This window comes from Protopterus annectens, chromosome 4.part0 (assembly GCF_019279795.1).
Source record: "Protopterus annectens isolate FY-2018-M chromosome 4.part0, PAN1.0, whole genome shotgun sequence".
Classification (NCBI taxonomy): Eukaryota; Metazoa; Chordata; order Ceratodontiformes; family Protopteridae; genus Protopterus; species Protopterus annectens.
The window spans coordinates 1805931199-1805953329 of record NC_056733.1 but is presented as its reverse complement, the minus strand read 5'-3'; positions in this window follow the sequence as shown (position 1 = coordinate 1805953329).

Here is a 22131-nt window from a genome sequence, read left to right as displayed (position 1 = left end):
GGCATAACTAAGTTTATAGATGAGTGCAAACTGTACAAAGAACTTGCACTCATAAATACCAGGTGTGCCAAAAATGAGATTAAATTAAATGCTAAAAAGTACAACATTATTGCATTTGGTAGACACCCCCTTACACAACATGTTGCATAGAGAATACCATACTTCAAAAAAATGTAGTTAGAAACCTTTGAGACAGAGTTAATAATTCCCTCAACTTTGATTACCATGTCAAAACAGTTGAAAGGAAATACTTATAGGTTCATAGTTAAGTAATAAGATAGCTGCCCTTGCAGGCCATTTTAAGCTGATCCAGTTTCCCTTCAAAGGTGAGAATCAAACCCTGTATGTTATGTATGACAGGTAAATGCCTCAGTCATTATGCCATCCATCAACCCCAAACAAGAGCTTTTGGAGTCAGCAGGATTCAAACCTATGTGGGGAAACCCAGATGGACTTAACACAGCTAATCACCAAATAAATATCATCTACATCTAACAACGTTATTGTGACTATTGGATTCGGCATTAATCAGGCTAGCTATATAAACAAATGCCACCTTTGGGATGTACCTCACCAAACATAACAAACCATTGGAAAGATCCCAGAGATTCCTGAGAAAGGATGTCATGTAATTAAAGCCACTAAGCAGCCAGTGAAAGGCTAGTAGCACTGTCTGAAGCACTGTCACTCCTCTTCATGTCATACAGACTGTTTAGAGGAGCCCCGTGCCTTGCCTTCCATGTAATACAGGACTCAGTAGACCAGGATTTCTTGTACCTGCACAACTCAAAAAGTACCACAAATGTAAGCTTTAGGGATCTAAATCTGTTTTTGCAAATTAAGAAAACAAGGAGGAGAGTCAGATTCAGTACTCAGCATCTAACCTAGCTGTGGAATAGTTGTGTGCATACTCTATTCCTTCAAACAGCACCTAGGTAGTTGGACTGGTGTTCATAAATTCATCTTGGGTTTGATTGGCTTAACTCTCCTAAAAGGGGATGTACAGTCTAGGGTGGGGAATGCTAAGATGTTATAGTCAGAAGACTCATTTGCCTTTAAGCTCCTATAATTCTGTCTGTGACTGTTTGGCACTAAAATAAATAAATGGTAGCAGTCTGCAATAAAAAATGTTATTAAGCTTTTTAAACTATAAAATATTTTTATTGACAAATGTGGACGTTCTCCAGTACATCAGCCATCAGCTGAATAACACCAGCCTCCCCTATTTCAAACTAACATACTTTACTAGCCTGAGAAGCAATATCAAAGATTGCTTACCAGTTTTTATTTGATTACACATTGCTTTCATGGACAACATACCTCACTCACTGAGACAACCACTGTCTATGTACATCTTAGATGTTTGATTGATGAAAAAGACATAGTGGTCAAACACCTGCTTTTCAACTTGTTAACTCTCAAACACATATATTCTGCTGCCAAACAAGCCATAACAACATTTCTTAACTTTATTCATGCAATTGCCCTTTTCTTTCATACATAGCCTGTCCCTGCAAGTAAGAGAGACACATTTTATGCACGTCTGGTATCTGATTCCAAAATAAATAAACAAACAAATAAATAAATAGAGTCATAATGACTAGAGTAATCTTTCAGCTTTCAATAATATAAGCTTTTAATATAATCACTGTCTCCAATAAGTTATAGCAATGGTGTTTAATACTACTTGTGTATTTGTCCTTTCCTAACAAAAAAAGTCATGAACTTAAAGTCCCTCAGCTACTGTTTTCTTCATGTCACATAGTCACAGGGGAAGTCTGTTCTGCCTTAGTTCACATTGCAACACATGTGTTACTGTTTGACAGGTATATCACCCCAGTCAAGCCTACCTGACACTTAACCCAGAGCAGGTCATGCCTGGATACCCAGGAGCTCAGAGCCTGAAGTGGGAAACCTAGTGGGGCATACACCCACACTTCACCAGATAAATGAAGAAATGATAAGCGTACTGGTATTTCACCAGTGGCCAAGGCCTGCCATGTATTCTACACCTCCCATGTCTCTGTTCCATACCAGAGTTGAACTGAGCAGGGTCTTCTTTCCCCATTGAGACTGTGAATCACATGCCTTGACTGTGGTTTCACTAGATAATAGGTAGGGATAGTGGGAATCTCATCCATCTAATCATGTATGTTAGTAATTAAATGAAAAGGCATTTGGCTACCTTAAGACAGTCATAGTTACCCCTGCCATTTACCAGTCCCTAACTGAATTTCTTCATTTTGACATTCAGATCGTTAGTCAGAAATCACATTGTCTCAAAACCCAACTCAAGCCTTTACTATGCTTTGTTTTAATTAAAAAGTTTGATTTTTGAGGTCTTCAGTAGTTCTAAATCAGCTGCTTGCTGCTGAATGATGTGGGCACCAGTCAGCATCGGTGCCCACCATAGTCAGGGTGACTGAAAAGAAACTTTTTCTCACAGGTTACTTCATAGCAAAGAAAGCCACTTTCTTTGTTCAACTCTGGTGCCTGATTGTAATGAAAGAGAGTTAATTACAATAAAGTATTTCATCCTGCCACTGTCATACCATACACTGCCCACCAACAAGCTATATCTGTTATCATTTAGCATGCAATAATTCTTTGCTATTATATGCAGTCCTCCCCACAACACAAGTTAGTCAAATTTTTTTGTAAAACTTAATATTTGATTGTTATTACAATGAAAGAAATAATAACTTCAGTAATATATTTAATTTTGCTGCACTCAGGCATATATATATATATATATATATATATATATCCTCCCAAACAGCAAGCAATCTCAATGATAATTTAACAATATTCAATTAATCCCCCTTTGATTACAAATATTCAGAATGCTTCCTAAAAAATAGCCAATAATGGGGGCATGGTTTGCCTAACAATGTCTTCTTTATTGGAGGATGTGAGAAGACTAGATAAGGAATAATGACATTAGTATGGCATTTCACTGCTAATTGCCAGTCTTTCAATAGAAAACCATGTGGTAGTCATTTCATTAGTACAATTAATATAATAATGAAACTATTCCAGCTATTGTATCCTCCAAATGTGAGTTTTTAGTATTATTCCTTCAAATTAAAGAAAGCAAAAAATAAGGAAAAACTGAATTTTCACAGAAACCACTACTCTGCCCTTTTCCAGTGGTGTCAAGAAAACATAAAATGCATATTTAAGGATTTATTTAATTTAAAGATGCATTTACAAGTTTTGAGCTAAAAGCATCTATGATGGTAAGCAATGAGAAATGCTAAAATATTATGAGAGACAGTGAATTTAGCGGAAAGCTGTAATATATGTTAGAATGATAGAAATGTTATTGACAGCAGACAGTATTCTTTTCTGGTAAGAAAGTATATATCACATATTAGTGACATGCTGACTTATAATGACTGTCGGAGTGGGCATGTGTAGCACACTCCCACTCATATAACCTCTGCCTCAACATGTGCTGCTTAACAGCTTCAGCCTACTATGGTCTCTTCCATGAGTAATTGGCTACCCAGTAGTTGATCTTCTTAATGTGGCCAGCCGATCCACCACCTTCACTTCCAAAGACTGATGAGCTAGGATTAGTTACTCAAGACCCTCTTCCACCATCTGATCCCTCCAGTGCCTCTATCAGTAATCAAACTTGGGTCACCTGGGCCATACTTTATCTCACCATCCAATAGGCTGATAGATTCATGATTTTTTAAGATCCATCAGAAGAGTACATGTTAAGTAATGGTGTTTAGGATGTATGGCCACTTATAAACCTATTGTGCATGTTCTAGTTTTGTTGTATTTCACGTGTTGGCAGAGTAATACAATGGTTAGCAGTACAGTGTTTATCCTTTGGTTTTCCAGTCGGGGTATCAGTTGGGGTTATTATTGCATGGAGTCTACATGTTATCCGTGTGGCCATGTAGGTTTCAGTGGGTGCACAGGCTTCCTTTCGTACCTCAATGACATGAATTTCTTTATAGAATAAGATAAATTAGCTATAAGCATTTACAGAAAGCTTGTCAGAGTTGATAACTACCTACTTCATGATAGCATGCATCCAAAATCCATCTTTAGAAATATATAATATATTGGCAGGCATTCAGCATATGCATGTATTTATTTATTTATTTATTTATTTATTTGACAATTGTTGATTGGGTTAGTCCAGCTGGGTCTAAGCCCTTTTTCAGTGGAGATCTGGGGAGAAGAGCTTCATAAATACCTGGAAACTCAAATGCACAACTGCAAAGACATAAAACATAGCTGTATTAAACAAGATTTACAAAATTTAAACAAAACATTACAAAAAAAAGAAAATACATGAGACTGCGAACAGCTTCTAAAAGTCAAAAGTGTACAGACTATTACAGTACAGAGTAAATGTTCACAAATAGAAAAATTTGCATTCTTTATCTTCAGTTCAGCTGAATAGTAGCAGAGGGAAAGAACTGGTTAGGTACAATAATTTTTTATGTATGTCTATAGTAAAATGCAGGTACAAGGTAGAGAAAAATAGAAGTAGGAGTAACACAGGTAAATTAGGTAGAAGTGAAAGGAAGTATATCAAGATGTACAGCAGATAGTAAACTGTTACAGTAATCGCTACACAATTTACATACAGACAAGGGCACCAGAACCATAGAGCGAGGTGGGGAATAACCCATCCCCACTTTAAGGACTCAACGTGGATTTGTCTAAGGACCCATAAGCACGCGGAAGTTAAACTAAGTAGCTGTGTTGTGTTATGCTGCCCAAAGCTAACAACCAGTGTTCCATTTTGTGTGTGTGTGTGTGTGTGTGTGTGTGTGTGTGTGTGTGTGTGTGTGTGTGTGTGTGTGTGTGTGTGTGTGTGTAAAATGCCCCAGTTAGATATACCAGATTTTCACAGAATATTTGGCTCATACTTTTGGTCTGTTCCTCTTATAATTCAAATCAGTTAGAACTGAATTCACTAAATAATGATAGCCCTATAAGTTTCAGTCATCCTATCTTTCAGGTAACACAAAACACTTTATTTTTGCCACTTTCGATTATACAAGCAATATTATAATTGGTCTATATTACGACATCGAAATGCTGTAATAGCGAACACCTAAACATCAACAAGTATTCAGCAAATTTTACTTCCGTGATTTGCTGAATACTTACAGGGCCAAGATATAATTGGCAAACTACACAATTTTGCCCTTTTCTCCACTGTAGTGTGATCTCTGAGTTGGTATATATAGTTGTGGGGTGTGGGGGGTGCAGCCTCCCACATGGGCGGGTTTGTTTTAGGTAAATTTAGTTTCATTGGGTTGCAGGGCAAGTATTTGTTTGCCCTTTAAGTATTCAGTGAATCTCGGAAATGCATTTCGCTAAATACTTGTCGATGTTTAGGTGTTCGCTGATAAGGCGTTTTGACGTCATAATATAGACCCTTTAAAATGTGTCCCTGGTTTGGGCCTTTGCCCCTCCCTCAATAAATTTTAGCTTTTTCCAGATTTCTTGTGCTGCAAATTTGAGAGATTTAGTTGAGTGTCAAGTGGATTTTACAAGGAGCTGAAAGCTTTAGGGGAAGAGAAGTCTGGTGCTGCTCATGGTAAGCAGTTTGCATTGTTAGTAGCACAACAGGTAGTATGCTTGCTTTTGATGCAGAAGGCCATGGGTTCTACTCCCAAAGTATGCGGTATCATACTGTGTTGTACTTTAAAGGGAGTGGATGCTGCAGTCTTGTGAATTTCCTCCTTTGAAGGCATTACCTAGTAACTATGAACCTGTTGTTAGTTTGCCATCCATTCCCTATTGCAATATTACTAGTTTACCATTTTTTTTAATGTAACATAGGCAATTTATTTTTCAAGCGCAACAAGCACTTAATTTGCAGATGAAACAATGAAATATAAAATTGTTTGCTAGCAGCAACCTCTTCATTAGTTACAGATCCCTTTAATGTGGAATTATTTATATGACTCACTTCTGCAGAGATTTTGCATATTTACTGATAATGGTGGATTTTAATGACAGAAGTTTGAGTGGCCTTTTATGGTTGCAATTTTCTGAAATGGGTAGTTTTGTTTCATTGCTTACTAGAAGACTGTTCAAAAACTACATCCTAACAAGTTGTGCAGTATTATACAAGGACTATAATTTAATACAATCAGGAAGATGAATCAAAGAATGTATACATGCATGCATAGCCATAAAAATGTGTAAAGAGCCTATGGTTTGAAAACAGCCCAGAGGTAAGTTTAGTCCTCCACTGGCCAGATGCAAAATTAATGTGGATTTTCATACCATTTCAATGAATGTGAGTTTCAAGGGCAGAGAATTTTACTGCTCATGCTAAATCTATTTTTCATTGTATGACAGTACTGTTTGTTTACCAAATGGCTCAGTATTTGTCTGAAACTCAAGTGTCTATCACTATTTAGGTTTGGCAGTCCTCATAAATTTGCCAGAAAATCACACATATGAGGAACAGACCAAAAATATAACACAATCAGGGACAGTCAAATATATGCTTTGATCTCTCAACCTCTTAGGGCAAGAATCGGGAGAAAGTGTGAAAGGCTCAAAATCATGGGCAAATTTTAAGATTTACTCTTGTCACCAAAGCAATGGATGAAGGCAAAAAAAGTAAAAGGAAATACCAAAGGTCTTTGGCCAACTAAGTTTGAGATGAATGCAAGCTAGGAGAAGTTATTGAATCCCCAAATGACTTAACCATCCTGCAGGAAGGTTTGCCCCAAACAATAACTGGTGACAGAATCAAGAATTGAAACTAAACTCCAAAAAATACATTATTGTATCCTTTGGGAAGTCATCTACTCCAGTGAACTGCCAAATTGACAATGCCCCCCTGAGAACTGACCCAGTTGTTTGGCATTTGCGAACTTGTGTGTACAGGGACTTAACTTTTGACCAACATGTGCCCATTTGACCAACATGTGCCCAGAGTCATAAGAAAGTCTTTCTATATTGCACACCTTATAAACAATTTGATTGTGACTAGATCTAGAGATGTTATTGTCCCTCTTTACAAAGCCCTCATTAGGTCAATCATTTTGTATAATGCCCACTTTGGCATGTATCTGTCCAGAGCCATGCAACAATTGGAATGCCCACAGAGATATGTTACTAAAAGGATACAAGTCCTAAACAATAGGCCTTGCATGGACCACCTCTAAGATTTATCACTATACTCAGTATCCTACAGAATGCTTAGAGGTGACGTGTCTGGCATACAAGGCATCCTCTGACCTAATACAGATGGACCTACTGAACATCAGCAAGTCAAATGGCATCAGAAATAGTCCAGTTATCTAAACTGAATGTTGTTTAGAGATGGATATATATGACATAGGCTACCACTGTTCCAGAATAGAGTATCCATTCAAGTAAAACAAAGCTCATCCCTGTCCATATTCAAATGCAATTTGGATCTAAGGATGGGTAATAGAAAATGTACTCCAGGATTGCACCTCATGCCACTAATTCATAGAGGTAGTTCCTAAATGCTGTATCCCTTACATGGGTCCCCTCAAATTATCTATGGTATAATCACGGTTATTCTCACTAGGGCTAATATACAATTATCAGCCATGGGATAGGTAAGACCAATCAGGAAATGTTAATTCAAGCACCAAAAGGGAATTGACTAAGTTTAAAATGTCCTCCATGTGAACCTATGTTGTGGTAGTAAACAGTTTTAAAAAATTACCCTTTTTAGATCACTAAGTGTCCATCTCACCCTCCACCGCCCCCCCAGTCTTCAACAGCTTCCGGCGCCTATGTATGCAGAGCTAAGGGACAAAGTATATGAAACAAAAATGCTAAATAAACCTTAGATAGAGTAAGCAGTGAAAGAGGTAGGAGTCAAAAAACATTTTTTGTAAAAAATCTGATAGCAGAGTTGGACATAATAAGAAAGTTTAAAAGCAAGACAACAATGCAACTGAATTTTGTAATACATGCAATAAAGACATAAAGGTATTGAAAAGGATTGTGCAAAAATATTAGGGCATTTTAACATTATTTGCGGCATGAAATATAAAAAGGAAAGTAGGTGAAACAGACATTATGTTAGTGAGAAATGAAAATGGTCTAACTTGTTCAAAATATTAAAAGTAGACGCAGTCAAAGTCAAAGTAAACTTTATTGTCATTTAGGACTACACAAGTGCAGCTTAAGTGAAATTCCAAGTATCAACTCACTGGAGAGTACAAAGGAAGCAAGGATAACAAGAACAACAGCATAACATTTCAATTTAAAAAAAGATATTCAGTACAAGACCTACAGAAAAATAAATAAACCAATAATAACAGCAAAAGCACACCAGCCCCCCAGACAGTCATAAGAAGAATACTATACATAGCAGAATAACAGTGTAGGGTTGCACATGTTAAGATTGTCCTCCTTTGTTCATTTGAATCAGACAAACAGCAGGCAATTGCACATAAATAACAAAATATATTGCTACATCAAAGAATGAAAAAAGAAAAAGATATTAGACACTTTTCAGTTGAGCTATGTATTGTGAATGTTTACTGACTAAATAAGCAGTGACTGGTATTCAAAGTTTATACGTCTCATCACTGTTGAGTAGAAGCTGTTTAAATATTTGGTAGTCGTGCAGTGGCTACCTGCTATCTGATATCTCTTGCCCAAAGACAGTTGTGTAAACCAGCCATGTGTAGGGTGAGAGGGGTCATGAATTATTTTGGATGTACATTTAATGCTTCTTGCTGCAAAGGAATCCTGAATTTATGGTAAGTTGGTGCCCATGATTTTTTTCAGCAACCTGCATGACAGTCTGTAGCTTCTTTCTTTCTGCTATTGTACTGTTCCCAAACCAAACTGTGAAGCTACTAATGAGAATACTCTCAACTGCTCCTCTGTAGAATGTGGTGAGAACAGTTAGGTGAGAGCTTTGCTTTTTTGAGCCTTCTGAGAAAGTAGAGATGTTGGTGTGCTTTTTTGACCAACTGTTCAGTGTTCACAGTCCAAGAGAGATACTCTGAAATGTGCAACCCTAAAAACTTTGTAGATTTGACCCTTTCCACCTCTTCACCATTTATCATGAGTGGTGAGTATGTTGACATTTTCCTGAAAATAAATTGATACCAACATAGGGTTACCACCTGTCCTACTTTGCGAGGGACAGTCCCTCTTGAGGCAGTTGTGTCCTGACAAAAAAATTTAAAAATGGCAAATGTCCTGAGATTTTAGCACAAATTTATTTCCTATATTTTATGTAATAGTTACATAAAACAGTTATTCTGTATCTAAAATACCTAAATGTTATAAGAAACCGAATAAGCAACCAAAATGCTACAAGAATAAGCTTTTATTTAGGCAAAAACGTTAAGTTCTATCTTTTGTACTGACCGTGGGTATGTGTCGGCCTGTAAAATCTGATGTTTGTACCGAAAATGTCCCACTATGGCCATATGAAAAGGTGGCAACCCTATACCAACATCGTCGAGGCACCACTTGGATCACCAATGTAAATTAAAGTTCCAATAAACACACTCTTTATTCACTAAAAGAACAGATAAAACCACAAAACCGATCACAAAAACATTAAACGTTTTACTGAAATCATTGCATTTTTTGTCTCCCAACCATTGAGACTTCTTCAGATCTCATGCAGTTCATTTCAGCTCTTTAACTAATACCATTAATTAACTAATAAAATCAATTAAAATCAAATAAAATTGGTACCTATTTAAAGCTAAAAAAACTGGCCAATAATAACTTTGCATTCATTTCTCATACATTATAAAAACCTCCTAATGCATTTATAAAAATCTTTAAAATGGTATATTAAAATGGAGGCACTTAAAAAACATGCATTTTAAAAAACATGATGTCCCAGTGCATTTATATGTTGAGTTATATATTATATATAAAAAATGCAATAATACAATTATAGATATGTTTTTAAAAATAAACAGGTTAAAGCTATTTTACTTTATTTATTGATTTTTTTTTAATTGTACCCTTCTATATATAGGTTAGTAGAGGTTAATAAAAGAAAGTACTGTTTAACAGGAATGGATTCCGTCTTGATATTCCTCTGGTTTATTATATTTTTTTTAATATATAATATATAACACAAATGATAAATGCACTGGGATATCGTGTTTTTAAATATATATATTTTTAAGTGCCTCCATTTTAATGTAGCATTTTAAAGATTTTTTTTATAAATGCATTAGAAAGTTTTTATAATGTATGAGAACTGAAAGCAAACTTATTATTAGCCATTTTTTAGCTTTAAATAGGTACCAATTTTGTTTGATTATAATTGATTTTATTAGTTAATTAATGGTATTATTTAGTGAGCTGAAGAAAACTGGATGATGTTATCTGAAGAAGTCTCAATGGTTGAGAGATGAAAAATGCAGTGATTTTAGTTAAGCGTTTAATGTTTTTGTGGTCTGTTTTGTGTTTTTTATCTGTTCTTCTACTGAATAAAGACTGTGGTTTTTGGAACTTTAATCTAAGCTCGTGATCTGAGTGGTGCCTCGACAGTGCTGGTACCAATTTGTTTGCAAGTTTGGCACCTTGTATGCTTTCAGCAGTGGTTTTCATTTATTATTTTAATTGACCTTTTCCTGAAGTCAATAATGATCTCTTTTGTTTTATTGACATCCAGGTTAAGGTTGTTCTTAGCACACAAGCCATTCAATGCGTAGACCTCGTCTCTGTAAGCTGTATTATCCTCCTCTTTGATGAGGCCCATAACCATAGTATCATCTGCAAACTTAATGACGTGATTGGTATTGTGTTTTGCAGAACAGTCATGAGTGAGGATGTTGAACAACAGAAGGCTTAACATACAACCCTGAGGAACACCGGTGTTGAGTATTATACATCCTGAGGTATTGTTGCCCGCACATATTTTCTGCGGTCTGTTCATCAAGAAGTCAAGGATCTAGATGCACATGAGCTTCCTAACTCCAAGATGTACAATTTTGTCAATAAGCTGCATTGGAACCACTGTATTTAATGCTGAGCCGAAGTCAATAGACAACAGCCTGACGTAGTTGTTTCTTCCCTCCACATGATCGAGTGACTGGTGGGGTGCTATTGAAATAGCATCTGCAGTGGATCTGTTAGCTCAATAAGTGAACTGTAGAGGGTCGAAGGTGGATGGAAGGTTTGCTGACAGATACCTATTAACTAGCCTCTCAAAGCATTTCATGAATTTAAAGCTAGAGAAACTGATCTGTAGTCATTCAGGCAGGCTGGACTAGCTTTTTTGGGGAGAGGGACAATATTCATCACCTTGAAGCAAGAAGGAATTTTACCAAGAATAAGGGAGGTATTGAAAATATCAGTTAGAGCTGAGCATAGTCATTGGTCTGCACAACCTTTAACTACTTTGCCCAGTATTTTATCAGGACCAGCAGCCTTCCTGAGGTACACCTTCTTAAGTTGTGATCTCACGTCATTGGAGTTATTGCCGAGCACCCCTTCCTCCTGGTCAATAGGTAGTCTTGTAGCAGCCACGTTGTTCTTCTCTTTAAATCTGCCAAAGAAGGAGTTCAACCTGTCCAGGAATTAAATGCTGTCTTCACACTGAGCTGACCTGATTTTATAGTCAGTAATCTGTTGTATACCTTGCCAGAAATTCCTAAAGTCTCTTATGTCTGCAACCTTTCTTTGTAATTTATTTCCATATTCCCTCCTGGCCTCTTTAATTACCCTTTTTAGGTTTGCCCTGGCTTCACTGAGACCCTCCCTGTCCTTGGCCCTGAATGCTACATTTCTTGCCTTCAGGAGATCATAGACTTTATTGTTGAACCATGGCTTTTGGTTTGCTCTGATTGTGATGCTTTTGATGTCAGATACATCATCACCACACAGTAATGTAAGCTATTACTGCTTCCATGTAATTGTCTATGCTCACCTGCTTATTTGATGTAGCTGCCTCTTTGAAAATGTCCCAGCAGTTATTATCAAAGCAATCTTGGAGACATTCCAAAGCCCCCACATGCCAGACCCTGATCTGCTTAACTGTGGGCTTTTCTCTGATCAGGGCTGGTTTGTAGGCAGGTAGAAGCATGATGGTAAGATGGTCAGAGCTTCTTAAGTTAGGTTGGTGTATTACTCTCTAGGCACATTTGATGTTGGAATGTACTTTATCCAGAATGTTTGCACCTCTTGTAGGAAAATCTACAAATTGATAGTAGGAGGTAGCAATTGATTAAAATCACCAGCAACCACATGTGCAAAGTCTGAGTTTTTCCTCTGCAGCTCACAGATAGAGTTATAAAGATTGCTCAGGGCTCAGTAGTGTTTGCACTGCATGGAATGTATTGAACTGTTACAAATATTCCATTTGGCTCTCTAGGTGCCTAAAAGGGTCTGCATTTTAAGGACAGGAGCACTAGATTATCAGATCAATGTGACTAAACAGTCTCATAGTTCATACACCATATTTCATTCACATATACAGTATGCAGACTCCTCATCCCTTGTCTGCACGAACGAGTGAAGCCTTCTAAGCTAACAGCACTATCATTGATCTTGTTATGCAGCCACATCTCAGTAATCATCAATAAACTGTTATTTCTCACCTTATTTTTGCTGTAGAGTTCCAACCTCAGGTCATCCACTTTACTGTCCAGCGATTCTGCATTTGCTAGCAGTATTGAAGGCAGAGCAGGCCTGTGAGGATTAGTTTTCAGCTTTGCAGCAGTTCCAGTCCTTCAGCCCCTTTATCTGGTTCACTGACATCTTTTTCTCTTCTGTCTTGTCCTGAGTGTTCCAGAACCTTCTGTCTCATGTTTTAGGCACTTTGAGGAGTGTTGGGTTAACATACACAGCTCTAATATTTCTGGCCTCAGGAACTCTGCCGACTGCAGGGAATCTAGCCAGCAGCATGAAACTGTTAACTGCTTAATTTCCTGAAGCCTCTGTCTGCTGTAAGTTAATGTACTTCTAATTAAAAGCCCAGAAAGTAATTTTCTTAAAGGTTTGTGTGAAAAGAAGACAGATTAAGCATATATCTCTGACGAGCTAACACAGCCACAGCTACATAGTGCTGACATTTTTTTTTTGACACAGGGGATCCTTCTAATGTTCAGACTTCTACAGTGAAGCACATTTAATCAAAGCAGATCTCTATACATCCTGTAGCTAATAAAACATATGAATTTAGTGGTTATATGAACTGCCATACACAAAATGTTGTTTATTAGCGGAGTATAAATTATGTAAAATTTTCAGTGAAAGTATATGTAATAGACATTTAAAGGAACTTATATGTTAGTATATGTCTGATGTAAGATAATAACTAAGACCTTGTATAAACATATTCTGGAAGTAGTGAACTGCAATGAATTTTGGAATGAACATGCACACACACATTTATACACACATGCACTGGCGTACACACACCTTGTTATGACTTCATCAGACTGACACATGCTGTATATGCTGTAATTGAAGCAAACAATGTTGAATGTCAGGTCAAAGATACTATATCTGAGTCAAATAATTTACATCTACAGTTTGAGTCATAAGGGACACTTTGATGGCTGGCGATAGATTTGAGTGCTTGTAGTGTTAATGCATCATATGGAATACTTTTCTTGGCTGTCCATGCCAACATGGCCTGCCGTAGCCCCTGTGTGTATATGTGTAGTATGGTATACATGCATTTGAGTGAATGGCCAATGTCCAAACACGAACATGTCGAAAGCATAATCCGAAGATTGCAAAATGTCGAATCTGCAGATGCTGAACCCAGAATTACCGAACGCCAGCCAGGCTACTATCCCCCCCCCTCAACCCATGGTAGCACTTGTTGCAGCGGTTGTGCAATCGGGAATTTCGAATTCGACATTGTGCATGACATTACAAGCATTCGTGCCTACGAGTTTCGACATTACGGTTCAGAATTATGATGGATCGACATTTGGTCACGTGACCAAATGCATGTATTCCGTATAATATGTCTGTTTGGAACACATGCAGAAGTGCTCTGTCTTAACCTTCATATACAATAAAAGCATACTGCATGTCCTCTCACAACATAATTCACTCACACATAGCTGTGTAAATCCATACTTACGATTTTAGTTCAGAGCTGTCTTGCTTCTTAGATATTTTACATGGCCTACTCATTCACAGGTAATTACTAGGCTTGCAGTCCATGGGGCCATTGAGGAGCCTACCCCAAATATCCAGTGGCCCCAAAGCACTGTCTGTTTTTTTTTATGTTTGAAAATTATTTTTTTTTGATATTTTGTATGTCATTGTGCTATGTTTCTTGTATGACTGTTAAACTTTATTATAGTATATGTTAATTAATTTTTGGAGCTTTTGTCCTCGGGCCTCCGCTGTAAATGGACCTTGTCCAGTCAGACAATCCCAGCTAACAAATGTAAAATAAATAAAATAAAAAATAAATGCAAAGTCACACAGTGAGCAAATGCGGGGGGAGGGAATCAAACCCTGTACTGAGCAGCCAGAAACAGTGATGGGGCCAGAAAGTATGGCTTACCAAGGTCTGTAGTATATTTATGTATATATATATACATATATATAAATATATATATATATATATATATATATATATATATATATATATATGTTCATACTACACTACCTAACTGCTATTCTCCCATCCCATGGCCAATCTTTCATCCCTCTGTCCTTACAGGTGCGACTGAGAGCTGTACAGGATCTCTTTCTCTTGCATGCCGGATTTTCTGTGAGAGCTTATCCTCCAGCACGTGATATGGGTGTCTCCATCATCTCTGGCTTATGAGTCATCTCAGCTCTGAACGTCCTAAGCATTTTGTCGTCCCTCATATTTGGGGTGAGATGGTTTAGCAATCCTTTCTTTGTGTGAAGGATCCATCTATGTATAGTGTGGGTTACCTGAGAGAGCTCAAGGTTGGTTCAGACGGGCATAAGTGAGATGGCCTGGGTCCTTTATCCTTGAAGTGAGTGACCCTGAATCTCCTTTTGGATAGTCACTTGGGCCTTCAGAAGGATGGCTAATGGACCATTGTAGGCGACCTGATGAGTGATGAGTGATGAGTTTTGGGGTGGCCCTTGTGAGCAAGATGAGAAGTGACCTCCTTGACCTAGACAAATGTAGTGATCTGATGCCTGACAGTTATGGACTACTCCCTAACTATGACTGTTTACATTGTCCTGGGTAATCATGACCCTGATAGGTCTGGGTCCCTGATAACTTTCTCCTCCTATTTGTGGATCAGGGTATCCTAGGAACTTGGGTTGCTAGGTAACCATCCAAACATTTAACTTCAGGACTATAACCTTTTAGGTTCAGTATAGTGTGGCTCTTTTACCTTAGCATTGTTTCTGTGAGACCCTTCTGGGCTGTGGTAGAAGTAAGCTTTGCAATATTCTGGCACCAGTTTGGAGTCATCTGCAAACTGTGTTGTCTCATACTGTTTGGCATTGCTTGGCTGCTTTGGGAAGTACTGCAGTAAACAAAGAGGCTCCAGGACTGATGCCCCATAAGTGTGTGCCCATGTTGAGTGACAGGCCTGAGCCTGTGGGTACGCCAGCTCTGAGGACCCTGTGTGTCTTGTCACTCAGCTACAGTTCCTCTCTGCCTGATGTATTTATGGGTTGGACTGTGTGCTGGTTCAATGTTGAATTTTAATACCATATTGTATCAAGATCTTAATGGTGCCTTTCCTCAGATTATGGACTGCCTTCCCCTGTCCCTCAAATTGTGCTTTGGTTACTGTTTCCAAAAGTTTAAAAGGCATGATCTGCCTTTTGATCAAACAAAGCAAATTTGATCCAAAAAAAGCAACTCCTAATTTTTTATGATTTTATTTATGAGGTTTGCATCAAGTCCATGTGTCTGGCTCCAGGCTTTTATTTTGTTATGGGGCCCATTTGCAGCCCAGGGTGGCAGGAGAGGAACCGCTGAAGTGTGGTACCAGTTGCAAAGCGCGCCTCCTGGTACATCACCAGAGGTAGGTAAGATTTTGACGTGCAAGCTTAGCTGTGGGTGGGTTTTTATTGGTTATTGGGGACACCATCGGGGGTGTGGGGACACCATCACATTGGCAGGCTGGAGATGCTGAGTTTTGACACCACTGAGCAGTTCTCGCTTGCTGTTTTTTTTTGGGGCAATATAGTAGATTTTTGGGGTAGATATTTTGGGGAGCTGGGAGAAGTGTTTGGTATGTATGTTCAGCTGTTGTGAGGGCAATTAATCATGGATTCATAATGAATGTATGTTTGCAAATCTTCTGGGATCCATATCAGTACATCATTTTGAACTAGCTCAGGCCTTAAGATGGCTGAGGCCTCTTGTCTCTTTTGTCTGTTATTATGATTGTTTGTTTTGCTTTTTTATATTTTATTTTAGTTTTTATTTTGCTTTTTAGTGAGTAGAGGTTTCTTTTTATTTTTTCTTGTTTTCTTTCATCTTTTTGTAGCTTTTTCCTTTTTTTTTTGAGGTTGTTTTGGGTCAGTTGTTCTGAGATTTTGGGCTCCCTTTTTCCACTTTTGCCTTTGTTTTGCTTGGTTTTGCCTTTATTTTGTTGTGCCGCAGGTTCTTTTATCCATGCATTCCTGCAGCTTGAGTGCCTTGGCATCTGTTGGTCCGGCCGCTCTTCCACACACACTAGGAGACCAAGTGTTAAAGTGAAGTGTGAAGTTCTTTTTAAGTGTGTCTTTTTTTTTTTTGGGGGTGGATGGAGGTCTGGGATTTTTATTGGAGGCTTGTGAGTTCTTTGTGTTTTTAGTCTCATCTCCTCGATTGAACATTGTGCTCCTTGGTGAAATTCGTGTGATGATGTTCGTGATGCCCATCTCTCTATCTTGATGATCTGTTGTGGGATGGTGACTAGTTGTTCCATGAATTCCAGATTTTTTGGCTTAGAACTTTTGGGCTTGGGTTGTGTTCCCAGAGTAGTGTTCCCAGTCTATATTAGGATATATGAGTCACCTGGTATTGTGTTGTTTGGTGATACTTTTTATCCCTCTGTGTTTTTGTGAGGTTCATGTAGGTTCCTGAGTTTGTGCTGTAACATGCTACAATTTACAGAGCAGTCTTGCCTATGGTTAATTGCACCTGGATGGTCTCCGATGCATGCGTCTTCGTACCACCCTTCCACCAGGTGGGTGTTGTGGGTGTGATTGATACCCCCCTTCCCCCTCCTTTCTATTAGATTTTTTTTGGGGGGGGCATGATATGAGTAAAACCTGGTAAGGTAGGGGGTGCTATATGTGTGTGTGTGTGTGTGTGTGTGTTCTCATGTAAAAGACATTTAGGGGTGGGTTTTGCATTTGATGTACATCACCATTACTTTGTTTACAATGTTTTGTTTTTGGATTTTGTAGTGTTTTGGGGGGTTTGTAGTATGTGAGAATGCTTAATTTCATATGGTATGGGAATGTGTTGCTGTCCTTCCACTATAGGATTGGGCAATCAAGAATTGAGATGAGCCACAAGAAAGTGTCTATGCCCTAGGTAAGGTAAGCATCATTGGCTGTTAGGTATCTCATCTGACAATGATCACAGCATGAATAGTAACATGTTATGCTGGATCCAAATGATTCGTCTCCACCTATTAGCCACAAAATTTCAAAGGCTGGAAAAGTATCAATGGTTGTTAAATTAATATATTTTTAAACGTATTTCAAGGGCTGACTCTCTGGCCTTGTAAACAAATAGATATCCAGGTATGGGAAGAATTTAATTTTTTTGTTATAACAACAATGTTCCATCTTGGTTTGATCATCACCAAATATGAGGTCTGTGGGGTATATTGAACTTGTTTTGTACTTGACTTATATGTCATATTGTCTGTATGTATGTATGTTGTTGCTGTTGGTGCTGCGGTAGCGTTGTCACCTCACAGTAAGACGTTGTCCGGTTCAATTCTCAGCTAAAGCGGCTTCTGTGTGGAGACATGCGTGAATGGGCGTATCTTCATTAAAGGTTGTGCGTCAGGGCTGGCAACTCGGTACGTAAAAATCTACTGCCAATCATTAGCGGACCGGAGTTCCGCTGTGGCGACCCCTAACCGGGAAAAGCCGAAAGATGCAACAACATGTATATACACACACACACATACACACACACACACACACACACACACACACACACACACACACACACAGATATGTGTATATATATATATATATATATATATATATATATATATATATATATATATATATATATATACACACACACACACACACACACACACATATATATATATATATATATATATATATATATATATATATATATATATATATATATATATATTAGGTGTTGTATAGGACATTTATGTTTACAGATTCAACAAGTTAGCTTTAATAGTACTAAACTGTAATTCTAGATTAACAATCTTATTTGATGTAATTTGTGTTGTTTAATTATACAGATGCATAATGATTTTACATTATTCTATCACATCCTTATGTGCAAATTGGTTATTGATAAAATGGACTCAGGAAAGTATTGTGAAAATAAAACAGGTTATTGTTAGAAGAACACTGCATGAAGTCTGAAATGTAAAGAAAATGTTTACTTAGCATGTCTGGCTATCTCAGATTAACCTTTAAGTCTAGCTGTCCAAGGAGGTCAGAATGGTGCCATCTGAGGTCACTGTAGTGATATTGGCACTGCATGCTGCAACAGAAGATGCCAGTTTCATTACTAACTGTCCATGGCAGATCATGCCATATATCTGCCTTCCACAAGAGTACATCAGATTGCCCTTGTAGGTGGTTCTGATTGCTCTCATGCTTGAAGAACAAGAAAACCTTGGTCTCATTAGGAGACCATGCTGAAGTTCTGCATTCCATAACACCTGACATAGATATGGCCATTTACTCAGGTAAATTCAAGATGCAAAATTGTATTCCCATGTACACAGATGCATTTGTAGATCATGTATCACATAGCCTAACAGTGCACTGTGGTGTTACTGTTACTGTATCTCACTTGCACTGCATATTGGTTCTAAGAATGGATATAGTACTGAACCGTGGAACAATAGCTGTGCACATATCATATACATTAGCACATTAGTCACATGTCTTGTGTTCACTGAGATATGCATGGCAAACTCCAGCCTGTCAATGTAGTATGGCAGAAAAATCAGAAACAGTACAACTAAGCACCTTATTGGTATAGCTCCCTTGTTAATTTGCCCTTGTTAATGTAATATAAAGTGTCAGCACCATTTTGTGCAAACCAACTCAATATCATACAACTCTGGAACAGAGGAATTTCAAAAGAAATTCTTTAGACTTGCAGCCTAGTAGATGTAAGGATGGATTTAGAGAATATAAAAGGAGTCTTGAGTGGCAAACTACTTTAGTAAAAAGAAATCCTGTGATGGATATCAGTCACACTGAGGCAAACATTGTAATTTACATGTAATGCAAGTCGCAGGACACAGGTATGTCAGTGCAATAGCTGTCTGTGCTTTAGGTGGAGGCCACTGTTTGCAATGGCAACATCATGAAGAGTGTGCCACAGGAGGATCTTCATTCCATGGTCATGCAATGAAGTCTGGAAGCAGCAAGGAATTATGGGAGGTTTTGCACAGCACTAACTCCATCTAATAAACAGGTGCACAAAGGGGATGCTGTGTCCATGAGTACATTACAGAGATGGGGGGGGGTTGTGCATAGCACTATGTATGGCTCACAAACAGGTACATAAAGGGGGTCCATGGCCCTAAATAGTGGCATCCCACAGAACACCATACACTGTCACTGACTGAAATGTTTTGTTCACAGATGTGTATGTACAGACATTGTCTACAAAAGGAGGTATTGGTTGGAAGAGTTTACTGCCTTAGAAAACAATGTGGAATTCCAGGCCCTCCACAAACATAGTATGTGCATCCCCAGGAAAAGCTGTTTCAGGAACAGATTTAGCAGTAATTTTGCAGTAAGTGGTACAGGATGTGAATGTTGTGGTGACCATAATAGGTCTCTGTATCAGGTTCAACCAAAACTTACTGATTAGATATGCCATACAATGGAAAATGTAAGAGACATTATGACAGACAGGTCAACCATAGGAGTTGGCTACCAACACTAAAGTACCTCACTGAGGATGATGAATTTTTGGTATGACTCACTGGTTTGGGAAGTAGCCCCTCATACTATGGGTGGTTTGGATGTGTGATCTGAACTGGCACCGACTATGCAGATGGGGACATACCAAGCTATCAGTGTCCATTACAGTGCATTTTAATACATTTCACTGCATTTGAAGAGAATGACTGATGAAGGCACACCTACATATCTGTATTTACATGCATGGCTGATTTGCAGCAGCAACAACCTGCATAACAAAGTATGCATGCAAAATATGCTATGGCTGTATTTTATTGTATGACTTGGCAAAGACAATTATAAGATCATATGTGAGTGTGGGCAGAAAATGTTTTGTGTTTCTGCTTTCATAGGTTCTACTGGTGGAGGGCCCAACACCATACCTCTCAAATGTCCAGATTTTTGCCTCATATTTTTGGTCTGTTCCTCATAAAATTTTGGATTTCATGACAAATCAAGAAAATAATGGCAAACGTGAGTTTCAGACTTTATACACTTCAGATGTTAATGTAAACCTGTTATTCCATCAACTTTATATGATTATAGGAGCAATATTTAAAAATTGTCCCTATTTTGGGCCTTTGTACCCCCCATTACTTATGGCTTTGTCCAGATTTCTTGCTCTAAGAGGTTGAGAGGTATACCCAACACAACAGGATAACAAAGGGCTGATATCATCAGTACACTTCTGGATGATGGTGATGATAAAATGCAAGTGGCATAGGCTGCTGACATAGTGACACACTAAAGTGTGAGTGGTCACCCAAATCTACCATTACAGAGGTCCATGTAGAGGCAGAGTCTGAATACATAGTCTCACCAAGACATAAAAGACAGCTTCCACATGTTAGCCTGTTTTGGCTTCCATCCTAGATCATGCAGGTTTTAGACTGTGCATTACCTCTGAGGTTTACATACCCACCATAGATAAAATATGCAGAGGTGACTAGCACCATCTTAACTCCAGGACCATTCCTGATATGGCTGTGGCAGTTAGTATTCATCAATGGATCAATGGATCAGTAGGCCAATGATCCAGGCAAATTCATTGCAACCTACAGCATTGTGAAGGCAGTGATTGTACCTCATAGATTCTGGAATGACATGCAAGTGCAGACTGACATGAACTGTAGTGACAGGAAGTAGACAAAGCCACTGAGATCACTAAAAATGAAAGTGCCCATAATTTGTGCCTTCTTGACCTATAGCAACTGCCCTTTCGTCTATATCTATCTCTAGAGGCCATGGCTTCCATGGTTATGTGAGAATCACAATAATAGTAGGTAGGAAAACACTTCCCTTAGTCTAATTTTGATTGCACTGACCATTGGGAATATGACAGCACTCTCCCTGTGGACACACAGATTGCCATGTCCAGTCTTGGGCATTGTGCTGGTCATAGCTGGTGGCACTCCTCCAGTTCAATAGCTAGGACACCTTATCATGCATTCTCAAATAGTCCTACCTCTTCCCTGTACCATGTAGGCACTCTTCACCCCCCCAAGTGGGCAATGGCACTCATTAGGATCTCCACATGACATACTCACAGTCTATTATTTCTAGACCTCGCTCTCCCATAGACTACATCAAGTCCTGACCCTACTTTCCAAAACAGTGGACAGTACAATTGGCCACATCCTGGCAGTTTGACCCTATCAGTGTAGGATGCTACCTCTGGCGCTCCAGAACCTCCCAGAATACATGGATAGTGTGTTCACCTCCCTTGACTCTACCCAATCTCATAATGATGCACTCACCTCTCACTTTGTCCCCTCCTCCTTATGCAAGTTATGATGACTGTGTCATGACTATTCCTTAACCAGCCTGGGTACAATTAAATATGATGCTTACTAGGACCAGCCACCCATTGTCCTGCATAGGTGCATGTGATAATGCCTGTATCATTTTATTCTATATTGTCAGTGTCACAGTCCATAGCTGTGGACCAGACATGCCTCTTTGCCAGTGCTGCAGTGTATTGTACCCACCTCTTCCTCAGCTTTGCTAATACTGCTGTTGCTGTATGTTTCTCATTCACCTCTTCACCCCGCCACTCCA